The sequence below is a fragment of the Danio rerio genome, chromosome 4, assembly GCF_052040795.2.
Source record: "Danio rerio strain M-AB ecotype USA chromosome 4, GRCz13ab, whole genome shotgun sequence".
NCBI lineage: Eukaryota > Metazoa > Chordata > Actinopteri > Cypriniformes > Danionidae > Danio > Danio rerio.
Window position 1 is genome coordinate 13,742,788 of NC_141024.2, and position 17,114 is coordinate 13,759,901.

Genomic DNA, 17,114 nt, shown 5'->3' on the forward strand with positions numbered 1-17,114 from the left:
AGAGCTTTTTCAATCTAAGCTCCAAACCTTTGGAACACATTACCTTTACGAATTAGAGCTTCATCTACATTAAGTGTTTTTAAAAAAAAATCTGTCAAAACTTCTCTGTAAATATTACTATAAATACTATAAATTAGTTTGTTACTTATTTTAAGACTCATGACTATACATATTTTTACATTTATTTTTTATTTTTTTTATTTAATTGTAGCATATATTGTCCTGTCTCTCAATTTATTTGTTTAATTTATCACATTCATGTTGTTTGCTATATAAAGAAAGTTGACCTTGACCTTACGACGTACTTTAAGTATTGGTTATAATCAAATTTAAATTATAACTATCATAAAAGCATGATACATGTGTAAAATTGCTTAAAATTTGTGATTTGACAATTTTGAAAATACGACTGAACTTTAACTCTGAAAACTGGACTGACAGTTTCAATTTACTATAACTTCTATGTTAAGCTGCTTTGACACAATCTATATTGTAAAGGCACTATAGAAATAAAGATGAATCAAATTGATTGAAAAAAATGTACTGAAAATAAAATAGTAATGTAGTATCTATGTTTAAGTATGATTTAGGGTTAAGAGATCTTGATCAGTGGTTCCTAAAGTAGGGGTTGCGGGACAGTGGTCACAAAAATCGTTCATTTTTCATTTTAATAAACTATTACAATTACCATCTTTAAACATAACCTACGGAAGAAAAAGGTAGCTAATAGTTACATAAAAAACAACATGCAAATAAGAAGCCATCAGCCTTTCAATTTATTTGCGACCCCTGGGATGATTATATTATATTAAAGACACAGCATATTCATTTTATGGCACCAGGTTAAACCTTCTGACACCTTTACGGCACTCGCGTGCATCAAAAATAAATGCAGGCCAAAACTGAACAGGATGGTCTGCAAGTGGCATTCTTCAAAATTAAATGATGAATACACTATGGCCTATTGGTATGTGTAAGCCATTGTGTGCAAGATTTTATTTATAAGCTCCTCAGAGGATATTGGGGGTCTTGAAACATTGGCCTTGTTATTTTGGGGGTCGTGGGTTGAAAAGTTTGGGAACCACTGATCTAGAATAGGTCAGTAATATGTGCTTTATACAATATATGCAGGTATTATGTTTAGTAATATAAATGTTTATAAGCAACTAGTTAATAGTGAATTAGCGATTATCTCTTTATAATGTCACTCAAAACTGATTTGACCATTATTATTAATAAATAATATCATTGTGTTTGCTAATGCAAATATTATCACAGTGTAAATGCTGTCAAAAATGCTAAATAAGCAGAGTTTATTAATGTCAATTAATCTGATGAAGTTAAATGTAAAAACATAAAATATTAATAAAATAAAATAAGATTGAAAAATCATTTTAAGGTAGTATTTTATTCCTATCAAATTTATCTAATGAAGTATATATGCAAAATAATAATTAATAATCACAGGACAATTATTTATTTGTTCAAATCTGATGAATTGCACAAATAGAATGAATTAATAAATGAACGAACAATCAAAATCTTTGCACATAGAGACAATCATTTATTTTAATTTCAACTGAGGATAAATAGCCGTACACACCACTCTGTGTAAATGTGCTGCCAAACAATAATAATTATACATGAATTCACACCTTTGCCCATTTCTGCTTGCCTGTTAGTCTTCCAGAAATTCCTCTACAAAACTAGAACATCAAATAACAGGAATGCCATTTTCCCTTCAGCTTTGTTCTCACCTTGGCTGATCATTTCCTGTCCTCCACCTGCTTTTTCCTCCTCCTCTGGAGTCTGATCAGTGTAACAGGGTCTCCATGCATGCGGGCCCCCAGCCCAGCCATGCAGCAGCCGTCGCATTCTGCTTGCACTTCTGTTTCTGACCCAGGACAACAGTCCCACAACCTCTGCGCCTCTCTAATCGAACTTCTCCCATCCTAAAATAACAACTAATTGACCAAAAGCCATTATGTACACCATTAAACATCGCTTTCCTCCACTAGAGGGCAACAAAGTGCACAGAAAATGTAGGTGGAGACGATCAGAGCTTGCAAATGTGAGCATGTGAAGGTGGATTGACTGAAAATAGTGCAGTAGGTGTCAAAAAGAGCTGATCTCAAAAATGTCACCAGGAGGTTGAAAACGAACCCTTACATATACTTGTACAAGCTGGGATGGTTTTTCTGCAATAAAATCAAGAATGGGGCAGCATGGTGGCTCAGTGGTTAGTACAGTCACCTCACAGCATGAAGGTTGCTGGTTTGGGTCTTGGCTGAGCCAGTTGACATTTCTGTGTGGAGTTTGCATGTTTTCCACAAGTTGGTGTGGGTTTCCTCCGGGTGCTCCTGTTTACCCTATAGTTCAACGACATGTGCTATAGGTGAATTGAATAAGTTAAATTGGCCGTAGTGTATGAATGTGTGTGTGAATGAGTGTGTATGGGTGTTTCCCAGTACTGGGTTGTGGCTGTAAAACAAATGCTGGAATAGTTGGCGGTTCACTCCACTGTGGCGACCTTTGAAATAGAGACTCAACCAAATGAAAATAAATGAATGAAGAACATTCAGCAATGTATGAGAACGTTCATCTGCTTATTATGGGGGGTTAATATATAAATATATAAAAGGTATAAATATTTATTATAAGACATGTTTCTCTGTACGGTTCATGTTTTATGAATCATATGTTGTTGATTTTTTTTTCATCCTTCATATTAAATTTAGATTTGGAACAACTATTGCTGTATTGTGCTTTATAAAGTAAAGTAAAACTTTCTTTTCAGTATTATTTTGCCTATTTATCAACTTTTTTAAAGTGTGTTGGAGTCATCAAATGTAAATTTAGTTTATATTTACAAAATATATTTAAGTTTGTCAATAAAAACATCAGAAATAATCTCTCTGGTTAATGATCAGAATTGGAACTATTTTTGTGTTTGTGTGTTTGTGTGACACTGGGTAGGGTTGCATCAGTTGCACAAGTTCTTTCTTAAACTAGAAAACAAAGTCCACACTTAAGACTTAGTAGCTGGATTTATTCTTACTTCGGTTGCACCACATGATCTTAAGGCAAACCGTAGTTTGTAGGTCATAAGCTCTTTGTAAAGACCTGTGTATTCACATTGAATGACGTAGCATCCAATAAAAAGCATTTAAATTGTTAAACTGCTTTAGAATTCTGCACTATACTTGAATCTCCTATATAAAAATGAAACAACAAATGACATTATTATAGTACATTACAGTCAGTCACAGATGATGCACACACCTGCATCGCGAGCCATTAATGCCAACAAAATACACATAAAGTTATCAAAACATTAAAAGACATTCTCGTTTTAATTGATTATTGATAAAAAATTAAACTCAAGAGGTTTGGGAGAAAAATAAGGCAGTGATTAGAGAGAGATCTTTCTTCATTGTCATTGCAAGCTCCTCGATTATTATCTCTTTTCTACCGTAAAACATGGGGAGAAGCTGCCGTAAATATTTAGCTGGAAAGTAGAGTTAGAACTTACTCACTGCTGGTGCAACAGGCCCCTGGACCACAAGTAAGTGTTGATTTTTGAAAATTCAAATGCCTACATAATCTGAAAGCCATTTGCCTGTGCTTAATTTCATTGATTGTTAAAGTAGTACAATGTTACATGCAACTTTTTGAAAATCTGGAATCTGGGGGTTCAGAAATATAATATATTGAGAAGAATCACCTTTAAAATTGAACAAATTAAGTTCTTTGCAATGAACATCCCCGATCTTTTGTTTTGATATACTTACACTAGGAAATTAACAAAATGTCTTCATGAAACATGATCTTTACTTAACATTATAATTATTTTGCCATACAATCTATAATGCTACCCCATACCATGTTTTTTTTTGGCTATATAGCTAAAATAATACAGATGCAACAAAAAAAAAAAAAATGGTTTTGCTCAATACGTTGTCTGGGTTTATGTGTATGTATGTATGTGTGTGTGTGTGTGTGTTGAGCTGAATACTGTGGATGCATTTTGAACAAGCAGTGCACAGGGAAACAATATGCAGAGTAGCTCATGAATATTATGAATATGAATGATTTCTCCATAGGGTTTCTTAATATGTCAGTAAAACCATATGGATTTTGATGGAGGATGAGCACAGTATAATGACTTGCTCTGACTCAGCAAACACACACACACACACACACACACACACACACACACACACACACACACACACACACACACACACACACATAACTGTTAATGCACTAGGTAGTGCATTGACCCTTTTCCCACATCACAGTTGACCGCTGCTAATCTAAACACTTAGGTCAGTTGACCTAGAATGATTCCTGAATATAAGAGCAGAACACAATGAACCAATGCAGTAACACACAGAATGAGAGAGAGAGAGATGACGAGATAAAAAGAGAGAGAATGAGAGAGAGGCGGAGTCAACATCAGGGTCAGGCACAATTAAACAGGCCACTGTTGACTTTGATCAATCAAGCTCTTAATGATGTGAAGTTCACTGCAGTAAATGGATGTGCTGCTGACATTTTAATAGAGGAAGAGGAAGGCCGTAAATCATCAGATGAGACTGACGTAGAGCTGATGATGACCAGCAGAGGGAGCCATTTTACCAGGTTTGCTTTTACAAGTGATCCAGACTGTATGTGAGAAACTCAAATTATTTAAACTATGGATAAAATATTTGTTAAAAAGTTAAGAAACAATCACCACAAAATAATAAAACTAAAAAAGGTAGTACAGCATGGAAAATTGTATATAATGTAAATTATATATACAGAGAAAAAATGTATACACTTGTGAACGCACAAATAATCATTTTTAATATACTGATAAAAAGTTACATGCATAGAGGCTGACATTGCAGGAATAAATGACATTATAAACTATATCTTAAGAGAAAATTTTTTTTTTCTCTGATTTGTAATATTTTACTGCAAAAATTATATGAACAATTGAATAACATATATAAACCTATTTATGTATAATAGATTTATTACTTTTGACATTACGTTGTAATAGTTTTCAATATTATTAAGTGAAATCTGAATAAAAATCATTGAAAAAAGATTATGTGTTTCTTAAACCTCAGAAAACATAGATACATAAAAAAATGATGATTATGGGATATAATAAAATATGTAATAATATTTTAAATAATTTTTTGCAATATTATTATTATCAATAAACTAAATGTGAACAATATACATTACGAAACACAAATATTCAATTAAAACAACATTACTTAAATTAGTATACAATAAAATATTAATTATATTATTAAAACTTTTGTTATTATTATTATTATTATTATTATTATTATTATTATTACTACTACTACTACTACTACTACTACTACTACTACTACTACTACTACTACTACTACTACTACTTTTATTTTAGCACATACACACATTGGTCTTTTGGAAAATATATGTTAAAAACTGCTTATTTTAATATAATAGCTAACGTTATTGCATATAAATGAATCCAAGCCTTTGATTGTTAATATTAAATATCACCCAGTCAAAGTGGGCTTGCAGTAAAAGCACTGCTGGTCTCAGAGACCAGCAGGGCCATAATAAAGGAATGACAGACAAGAGTCATCAATCTTCGTCAGTGTTATTACAGAACACTCTGCTCGGCTATCAGCATATCTGCATTTAATCAGGAGCAAGGCCAGCCAGAGGGCATACGGATGTTTCTGTGTGTGTGTTTCTGTTTTGTGTATAGTTCAATAGATTGGCGTACTGTAGTCTTGAACATCTATGCCGATAACAATCCTGGCAACATTTGGTCGCTGCACATCAGCCAATGCGGTACTGCTGTTTTATCCTGCACACACCTGCTCTCAGCTTCTAGGATCATTTCTCAGAACCCTTTAAGCAAAGCGAGAGCATTTACAAATGGTTTTCTGACACTGTTCACTGGTCCGAGCAGAGAGTTTCATGATGCACTTGACTGATGTTAAAGTCAAACTATTCACTTTCTGCCTTTCACTCCTGCACCTGCTCCACAGCTCAGCTGCTACAGCAGGATTTGAACTGGGGCCAAAAATAAGAGCATTTTACTCCTGTATTGGCTGTATTGACGCTGGTTAAAAATGTGATACAGTATCAAACAGAGCGTTTTAAATGCCTCCAATGCTCTCTATGACTCAACAACAGAGTAAACAGTATTTCTGAAATGTAGTTTACAACAATACGGCATGGTGGCTCAGTCGCCTCACAGCAAGAAGGTCACTGGTTCGAGCCTCGGCTGGGTCAGTTGGAATTTCTGTGTAGACTTTGCATGTTCTCCTCACGTTTATTGAATTGGATAAACTAAATTGGCCCTAGTGTATGTGTGTGTAACAGAAAGTGTATTGTTGCTTTCCAGTACTGGGTTGCAGCTGGAAGGGCATCCGCTGCATGGAATAGTTGGCGGCTCAATCTGCTGTGGCGACTCCTGATAAATAAGAGACTGAGCCGAATGAAAATGAATGTATGGATGAGTTTACATCAACCATTAAGATCTCTACACTCATCAAATGGTCAACTATGTCTGATGGTTTCTCAATCACATGGTTTCTCCTAGGCTTTGGAATCTTCCATTGTCATTTGAAGATAGGAATATAACATACATTATAGAAGTAGCACTGAAATAACACTAGCAAGTGATACATTATTTCCAAACTCTCACTAAAATCTTTAACTGTTTATCAAAAATAACAAGGGTCATTCTTAATTTTTTGGTCTGGTTCTTGGCTTTGTATTTTATTTAATAGGCCAATGTTTTATTCCTGGCCATTCCATTAATAATTCTGGCTGTGCGGTTAAGGGGGAAAAGCAAGCACAGTGGACATATTGGCCTTTTATAAAAAGAATTGGATTTCCAACGGTGGTCAATAAGAGTATATTTGGAAGAAACAAGAAAACACAAGAATTAGGATATGGAGATATTCTTGAGATGAACTTGACCTTGATCTGCCATGATTGCACAGGTCAAAATGTCTCCTCAAAACTCCAGATCCAGGAGAGAAACCCTCCACAATCAGCAGCTGATCCAATCAATTCCCCATGGATAAAATCAAACCCAACTCCACATGCTTTTCCACACCAAATCTCAATTCGCTCTGAAAAACATCACACTACGTTGCTGCAAACTCCATATTCCAGTGGCTTGACAAATGAATCTGCAGTTCAACAGCAAACTGCAAGCAGCAACAAAAAATAAATAAATTTGAAATGTGTCACCATTGCACTTGACTGCATTTCTTTAAAGGAACTTAAACCACTTAAAAAAAATTTAACACCCAAAATGCGACAGTATATGTCCTTTGGTCAGACTACTTTCTTAGCCTCAGGGCTGCAGGTAATTGCTATCTGGCCTCCAGCAACAGTAAAGTAAAACACATCTCCACTGGTTTGCCTCATTCCACTGACATGAATCTAAAAGAGCTGGATGACCTTCTTTACAGTACAGCAGCTGTCTGAGCGCTAGAAAGACAATAATTGCAAATGGTGCATTACGGGTGCAGTAGGCATCGTTTTTTTTGGGGCTTTTTTTCCCTAAAGCCATCATGAATTGACAAGGGAAGCCAAGCAGAGAGTAAGACTGGCATCATGCAGCCTTGCCACCCCCTGGGATATGCAGATAAGCACTTCCTGTGTGAGGGGGAAAAGGGGTATTTTCAGGGCAGCTCTATACGCCTCTCCTTTTCCAACCCCCAGATCTTATTAAGACCCTGCCAGCTCCACATCCAACCGTTTCAGACTTCACAGAGCCTCCCGAAAGACGCTCCAGAAGGCATTTTAGAGATTCAGACATCTTTTGTCAATAGTTAGCGCATAAAAATAAGCAATTGAATTTAGAATAAATATCAAAATAAAAAAGCATTAACGTTCGAATACTCATACCTGACCTGAAATTTAATATAGGTCACATTTAAAGCTAGATTTAAATTATGAGCTTATTTATAGCAGATGGGTGTCAAATAATAAAAATAAAAACACTTGACTTCTTAACCTCTTATAGATTTGATTTTATACATAGAAAGAAAGCTAAACATGGTGTAGTTTACGAAAACACGTGCAACAACAAACACCGGCAAATTTATAAAAGACAGAGTTGCCAGCTTGCCTATTTTGTTGCTAGATTTAGCAACTTTTCATACTACCCTAGCAACTTTTTTTTTTTTTTTCAAAAAGCACCGAGCAACAAATTTAGCAGGTTTTAACATTTATATGATTACTTTTAGCAATTTTAAAAAAGTGACTCAAAAGAGCAGTGGCTGCAGGCTTCACTTAGTAGGGTAAATTGCTAGCTCAGATTGTTTTTCATAACTGTTAATTTACTGATATTTGTTAACATGTATAATTGTTGGTAAGCAATAAATAATTCCAAAAGTGCTATAATTGTTGCCACTTTTACAAATGTGTTAATTTCGCAAGTTAGAGTAAGTGCATAAGCTGTGATTGTTTAAAGCAGGGGTCACCAATCTCGGTCCTGGAGGGCCGGTGTCCCTGCAGGGTTTAGCTCCAACTTGCCTCAAAACACCTGCCTGAATGTTTTAAGGATACCTAGTAAGACCTTGATTAGCTTGTTCAGGTGTGTTTGATTAGGGTTGGAGCTAACATCTGCAAGACACCGGCCCTCCAGGAACAAGTTTGGTGACCACTGGTTTAAAGTATGTAACTGTTCATTATCAGTGTTATATTTAAAAATAAAAATAAAAATCTTATTAAAAAGGATTTGTATTACTTTTACAAATAGTCAACTATATGTTTTTTATACAAATCTAAATGGTCATATTTCAAATAATATTTCTGCTGAGTTGGCCATTCAATTTGAGAAGACAACTATTTTGTATACTAAATAAAGATGTAGTTTTGAGCTGTGTTTACGCAATGACGTCATCACCCAAAGTAATATGTTGATAAGAACCTATTTATTGTGCATCTGGATGTAATGTTTTAATACAATAAAATACACTGCACCTTAGAGAGTAGAAACAGGACGGGCTTATGCTTGCCACCATGGCATCCGTGATGCCACCATGTATTTGCAAATTACTTTGTGACGTCATCTGGCAACATTCAGCTACTTTTTGGGCAGGCTTTATCTACTTTTCATTGGAAATAGTTGGCAACATTGATAAAAGATCTTGATCCGTTTGACAGCACACATGCTGCAAATCCTCACAAGGCAAACAAATTAATCAAACGCAATGCATTTTCCAACAATGCAAACAAACTATGAAAATGGCTGCATTTTCTCACAACACTTGCAAATAGAATGAAACACAACAGAAATGTTTCAAGGGGACCTAAAAATGTGACGAACGCTGCTGCGAAATGTTTATTGTGTCATGACTAGTGCTCAGTAAAGTTGTAGGTGCTCTTTGAAAGGTGAGCTTTTTAAGTTTTTTTAATATCCTGATTCCCTTGTCTTTTGTAGTATATTAGCCTAAAAACCATAACCTAAATAGCTGGGTCAGTCACGCTTTAGGGTCCCCTTGAAACATTTCTGTTGTGTTCCGTGCTATTTGCAACTGTTGTAAGAAAAGGCATTTTATTAGTGTGTTTGCGTTGTGAGGATTTGCAACACGCATGCTGTCAAACGGATGAATATTTTTATTCTTTGCTGGTGTTTTTTGTAACGGCATGTGTTTTCTTAAGTTGCAGCAAGTTAAGCTCTCTCGGCCACAGTAAAAAGCAATATAAAGTGCAAGCAAAGAGTGTCCTTAAAGGTTTACAACATCTGTAAAAATAAATATATATATAAAAGGTGAAATAACGCTCCATCATCATTCAGTGTAACAGATGTTCATGCTAAAAATAACATTCTTGTAATAAAATATATCAAAGAATAAGTGGTCATATTAAATTAAATTACATATTTATATTACATATACATTATTAAAAATGTTGCTGACTAATAGTATAACTCTGAAGGATGGCAGAAAATAACAGATAATTACAAATTACAATTAATTAATATTTTGTAGCTGCACTGTGAATTGCATTAAATGATTTCAGTTCTAAAGATTCTTGCTTTAAAATATTAACACTGAATGATATTTTAATGTTTTTTTTTTTTTTTTCCTGTAAATAGGGGTGTCCACACTTGGTCCTGGAGGGCCGGTGTCCAGGAAAGTTTAGCTCCAACCCTAATCAAACATACCTGAACAAGCTAATCAAGCTCTTACTAGGTATACTAGAAACGTCCAGGCAGGTGTGTTAAAGCAAGTTGGAGCTAAGATCAGCAGGACACCGGCCATCCAGGACTGACTTTGAACACCCCTGCTGTAAATCATCGTAAAAATGAATGAAAGTCATTACGTTTCCTTGGAAAAAAATTGCAGTTTAACAATGCTCAATAAAAATAAAAAAGTACACTCGTATTGCATGAATTTTTATTGTATATAGCTGAAACCGACTGGTTTGTAATGGCATTAAGAAGAAAAAATGGTGACCATTTTCAGTTTTGGGAGAGTGATCACTTTAAAATATACCACAAATGTACTGACGTCACCCATTAAACCACTGACATCAGAGCAACCTAGTAACCTTTAACTGTAAATCTATAGTCCCTGGTGACTGATGTCATCATTAATACGATGGGCTCTTATTTGTTCACAAGAGAGACAGACAATAATACAGATATTTTAAATATTAAAGCGACTTACCTAATGGAGCAATGGCAGCAACGGCAGCGAGAGAGAGAGAGGGAGAGAGAAACAGAGAGAGACCATTATTAGTACAAAAATAATGTAGAGCACAGCTTGCCATCAAACAAAGTAACTATAGTTAAATGACTGTAACATGTCAATCGGTTTTACTAGGAAACAATGAGAATGAATTGAATAGATTGCGACAAGGGTGTTTACAAAACAATAATATATTTAAAAATTGATTTTGTGTTGCATTTTTGAAAGGATTTGTAAACAAACGACAGCCTTGTCAAAATTAGATATATATACATCTGAGAAAATTGCTTAAAATGCTTTATAGGCCAGTAGTTGGCAAAATCATTTGATTAAACTTTCCATTCAATTCAATTCAAGTTTTTTTTTTTCATTCAATTCAATTCAAGTTTATTGGTAAACATCTGTGCCCAATAACGTCCTATAGTCAGGTATTTTATGTTTTGGTAGTAAACACACACACACATGCCTATGGACTGAATACATAAGATAAATACACATTGTAAAGTATTTTTTGTAGTTCACACAAGTGAATATACAGTAGTCTGAAGCCTGTTTTCAAAAGCCTACATTTTCAAGAGCTTAAAATGATTTTGACATGCCGATGAATGGCCAAAGCCCATGAAACATTTTCCGTTTTTTAGTTCTTGGATGTCTTTTCTCCACGAATCATTCTGCCCTACAGATTCAGAAAGAAATGACTTAAACCGTACTCATGTTTGCCAAGTACATGCAAGAATACAAATTTAAGTATAATCTAGCATATTTCGAAAGACTAAATGGAACTGCACAATCCATTTTCACATTTATATGGTAATATTAACAGATTGTCTCATTTTTTCTGTCTTTTATTACACCCAGGAGAAAAAATTGATACTGAAATAAAACCCCTTTAAAATCAGCCACAAATGTTCGCAGGAATAGACATGCTATTAAAACAATCAATACACCTTTTAAGATACACTTTCTGACTGAAATAAAATAAAATAAAATATTAAATAAAATAAAATATTAAATTAAATAAATTAAATTTAAAATAAATAAAATTAAATAAAAATAAATAAAACATTAAATAAAATAAAAATAAATAAAACATAATAATAATAATAATAATAATAATAATAATAATAATAATAATATGTAAAGAAACACTGCACTGTAAGCTTTGGTTCTGTCTATTTAGAATGTATGTGTGACCTCCGATGTGCCTTCATATTATCATTCCACCTCAAATAATGGGAAACTTTCTGCTGCAATGACTCTGACGTCTAATAGTTTTCCAACTCGATGCACAGGACACCCTAGCCACCATCTCTCACCCACCCAATGGGAGAAAAAAAAAGACAATTTACATCTTTCAAAATGTTTTTCTAGCCCAACGACTTCAATGCCAACGGCTGAAAAGGCTAAAGGCAAGAAAGAAGAAAATGGCACATGATTTGACAATCAAATTTGCATCTTTCCAATCTGAATCCGCAAGCACCAACAAATCAAATCCAGCATGCATGTGGAGAAGAAAATTAGCTCTGGGTCAGTAGGGAAGCACTTCTTGAGCCGCCCATAATGCGGCCCATTTTAATGACTGCATAACTCATAAAAAAACAGATCAACAGCTTAATCGTGGCCTAATGTGAATGAAAACTGCAGCTTTAGCTTGTTTACTCTGAATAGGTAAGAGAGTCTCGGCTAAAGATGGAACAGCGAGTGACTCAATATCCAGCACATGACAGCTGATGTCATCTCACACTTATGCTGGCGAGAATGATGCTAATGCTTCACACTAACAGAGGATAAAATGCTCTTTAAAAACAGCGCAACCTTATTTACATGACATGACAGCTAGTCCTCAAACTCCATATTGCAATCATTTGGATGCTGTCACATTGTAATCACATGTCAGTCATGGAAAGTCCCCATGGTTCGAATGTGTCAGAGTTTTGGAATAAAATAAAATATAATAAAATAATAATAATAAAATAATAATAATCATAATGACATGATTTTAAACAAACATTGAATTATGAAAGGGGTGTTGACAACAAATAGATGGAGAGAAGATTGTTTTTAAAAGTTGACAAAGGTATGTTTTAAATCCATTATTACAAAGATGAGTAAAACAATTAATTTTTTCTTAAACTGAATTAAATTTGCATTGTTAGATCAGGTACATATTGATAGTTTAATAAAATAAATTAAATGAAAATTCATTCATTCATTTTCTTTTCAGCTTAGTGCTTTTATTAATCAGGGGTAGCCACTACGGAATAAAAAAAATATTTAAAAATGGCCACAAATTTGATCTATTACGATTTATTTGCATAATTAAGCAGTCTCGACCCAGACACACAACATCATAAGACGTTAATATTAGGTTAGATTTAGGTCGCCAACATCTAAGGACAATGTTATATTGAAGTCCAATAATGACGTGGATTTTAGGTTGTGTTGGAAAGTGACCAAAATCCAATGTTGAGCCAACATCTTAAACCAACGTCGTATTGATGTCAAATACTGACATTTATTCAACAGGTATGACAACCAAAATGTAACTTCCTATAGACGTCATACTGGTAACGTCAAGCTGTAACATCATTAGATGTTATTTTGTTGTTTTTAGGTTGCGTTGGAAAGTAACCAAAATGCAACATCTGTTCGGCGTTAGACATTGATGTCTGCCTGACACGGGGTTCTGACGTCAACACAATATTCATTTTCAAACAAAATGCAACGTCCAATAATGGTGACGTCTTGTGTCTGCTGGGGATATAATTAAGAAACAGTACAAAGAAAAAAAAACATTTAGAGGTAGAGAAATGTATATTATAACTATTCAACAAATATGTGAAAATCCATGTAGAGAAATACAGAAATTAAATTGCTTGACTGTTAAATTGCATTTGAAATAAATGGAAACTTTTAATTAATTGTAAGATCAGTTACATAGTGTTTAATCAATGCAGCAACAGTCAATCAACAATCAAATTTTCAATCAAACTCAGAGTAGTCCTTTACCAAACTCACACAAACTAAACACAAACTAAATGTCTGTAAAAAGCAAAGCTTTAAAAGTAATCACAGCAGGTAGTGTCATTCAGACAGAGTGAGGGCGAACAAAACTACTCAAACCCCTTTCGGTTTCATGGATTTCTGCAGACCTTCAGAGTCTCTGCTGTTAGTTAAAGTGCAGTGAGGCCGAGGATGTAATGTAGGATAGTAGGTGGTCAGTAAATCCAGCTCTCTTAAATGAAAACCAACAGGCCCTCAATTTCTTTCAAGTAGGAAAGTTAGGCGAGGGTAAACATGTTCTATAAAAGCATGCTGGGCTGAACAGTTTTACTTAGCGACAATGTTTAGTTTTAGGCATCTTATCCGGAGTTGTCACACTGATGCTTGTTTATCACAGAGGGGGATTGTTCTGCCAGTAGAGATAGCACCAAGTCTTTGTGCTTTAGATGTGGAGGACTGAATTCATTTTCCTCTTCAGTAAACACTGACTTTCTCTCCAGTCCGAGCGATTAATCCAACACGGGTAACTTCTACTGTCCGGGGAAATCAAAAGTTACTGTTGCCAAAAGGCATTATTTGTCCAACTTATTGGGTGACAGATCAGTTACCCAATAAGTAACTGTCTGGAATACTTGATTCTGATTGGTCAGTCGTAACATTGCGAGATATGTTATCCCAAGATAATCGCAAAATAACGCAAGCTGATCCAGGAACTTTGAATGAATTTGATTGTATTTACTGATGGTCAAGTTAATTAGTTACATCCACATTTATATGTACCTGCTTGTCAGTAAGGCTGTGGCTTTTGAATGTTTTTGACTGGTTGGTAAAGTCTTTACAATGAATAATAAGTCAATCTATGCTTTATTCAGCCAGTTTCATTCCAGTCAGCTTTGTAAATCTGACTCTTTGGCTCCATCTTGTGACTGAATAATGCACAAGTTAGTGTATACTCCATAAGCTGTCTTCATTTCTTTCAGTCTGCATTTGATTAAAGAATTTGTTAAGTATTACAGCCCAGAACAATGTTTTGTGTCTAATTTTTATGATTTGTGGCAAGTAGCCAAGTAATAAGCAGGATAAAGTACATCCAGGACAGTTGTTTTTGCAGAATAATCCCCTTCAGTCCAATACAACAGCCCAATAAGCCTGTCTGGTTTTATTATGCTATAAAAACCTTCCTGATGTACTTTATCCCTAACATACAATGAGGTTCAAAGATATGAAACCAATGAGACCACATTTTATTATAATAGTGGTCAATGATGGAATTGTAATAATGAAATAAATAGCTCAGAAGTTCAAACAAATAATTAAAATTTAGATTTCATTGAATATAAACATGGTTGTTAATGCTGAATAGTTTAGAAACTGTTGATCCATTGAGATTTTCCACCAAAACCATCTTTAAGTTTTACAGTGTATGGCAAAAAAAGAGAATATCCAGTAAGTGGCAGTTCTGCGGGTGAAAATCTCTTGTTGATGCCAGAGGTCAGTGGTGAATGACCAGACTGGTTTGAGCTGATAGAAAGCTAATGCTCAAATAACAACTGAGGTCTGCAGAAGAGCATCTTTAATACACAGCATGTCCAACCTTGAAGCATACGAGCTTCAGCAGCAGCAGAAAAGCACACCATTGACATTCCTGTCAGCAAAGAACAATAAGCCGAGGGTACACTGAAAAAAATTATTCAGAGATGACTCCTTGGATTTACTCAATTTTTTTACGTAAGGTGGTAGTAAACAATTTATCTGTGTTGAATTTAAACAAACAAATTAAGTTGAACATTAATAAACTTAATTTGTTTGTTTAAATTCAACACAAATAAATTGTTTGCAACAGTTCTGCATGCAACACTTTTTTCAGTGTATACAATTCACACTGGCTCACCACAATTGGACAACAGAAGATTGGAAAATGGTTGTCCACTCAGAGTCTTGATTTTTGCTGCAACATGAGGATGGTAGTATCAGAATTTAATATGAACAAACAAAATTAAATCTATAGTTAAAACAACAGCATGTTGGAGCAATCATTAACAAAGTTTATACAACAGTTCTGTCTGGTTCTTTAATTTGATTTGCTGATAGCCGTGCGATACTGCAAATGTTGATACTGTATATACTTTCTAAGATATTTTACTATAGTATGGTTAAAACACTATAGGATTTACTATGAATTACTATCGTATTTTTCATGTGGGTGCCCTAACAATTACAAATAGATCTGGTAGCAGATATGGCCTGTTGTGGCACCTGCACCTCTGTGTGACATTTTGAAAGTCTAAAGTGATTGTTAAACATATTAATTTCTTTTGTTCTCGTTGCCTCGCACTTTTTTGTTAACCACCAATATTATAATGTATATGTTTATGATATGTTTTCACATTCTGATTCAATGCATAATGCCTGAACTGATAAGATTACGATAATTAAATTACATATTCTTAAAAATAAAATGTTGTGTTCTTAAAATGTGTGTACTTGCATTAGTATGCTATTTTACAGCCAAACCGTCATTATATAATGAGTGGAATCAATGAATAACGTGAACACATTGATTCATCCTATCTTCACTCAATGGTGGTTTAATGATGTCTATATATTTTCTTGCCACAATTTGGGCCACTTGCTCACAACTGAGCAAAAACCCCAGCCTACCTGAGTGGTGTTGCTGATCATACAGTATTCATCCCTTTTTGACCACAGTACACCCATATTGTGAAGGCTAATTCCAGCAGGATAACACAGACCCTCAAACCCCCTCAAACTAGTCTGTAGTTCATTATGCTCAATTAGCCTCAACAGTCAAGATCTCAAGAGCACTTTTAGGTTGAGATAGAATGAGACATTTGCATTATGGATGTTCACCGTATAAATTTGCACCAATTGTGAGATGCTATCATGCCAATATGGACCATAAAATCTGACTAATGTTTCTAGTTGAATCTATGCCATCAAAAATAAAGACAAAGAAGAGAAAAATCCAATGGAGTACTAGCAAGGTGTACCAATTAAAATGGCTAAAAACCTTAGAAGTATGTAAAATGAGTGACAACAGTGATGCAAATCTACAAACGACTGAGACACATTAGATAGCACTTGTGTATGTGAGTGTGTGTAAGAGGGAGGGGATGTAGGGAACGCAGACAAGCCCCCTGGCTTTGAAATGTGGTCTTGCATCTCAATGAAGAGCAGAGAGAAAAGCTCTCCAGTTCTCCTTCTAGCATGTTCACCAGACCACAGTGAGGAGGAGAGGGAACACAAACGTGCTAGCCGGGTTGCTATTGAACCAGACCGTCCTCGGGAGAGATGCCGGGGGGCTAGACGTTAATTAAATCTGATCCTCTGCTTGCACTTGAGCCACGGGAGCCACGACTGCAATCATGTGCA

The 17,114-nt window shown here is 34.8% G+C and overlaps 1 protein-coding gene and 1 long non-coding RNA gene across 34 annotated transcripts in view; one reads left to right on the top strand and one right to left on the bottom strand.

The window, feature by feature from the left end:
• Positions 1-17,114, bottom strand: part of grip1 (glutamate receptor interacting protein 1) — a 359,454-nt gene that overhangs the window by 164,489 nt on the left and 177,851 nt on the right. The gene's annotated exons all lie outside the window — the stretch shown is intronic.
• The window catches only part of LOC147844665 (uncharacterized), an 892,045-nt gene continuing 890,378 nt past the window's right edge, over positions 15,448-17,114 (top strand). Inside the window, exon 1 of the long non-coding RNA XR_015482887.1 lies at positions 15,448-15,587. This is a non-coding gene — a long non-coding RNA (uncharacterized LOC147844665). The remainder of the gene's footprint in view (positions 15,588-17,114) is intronic.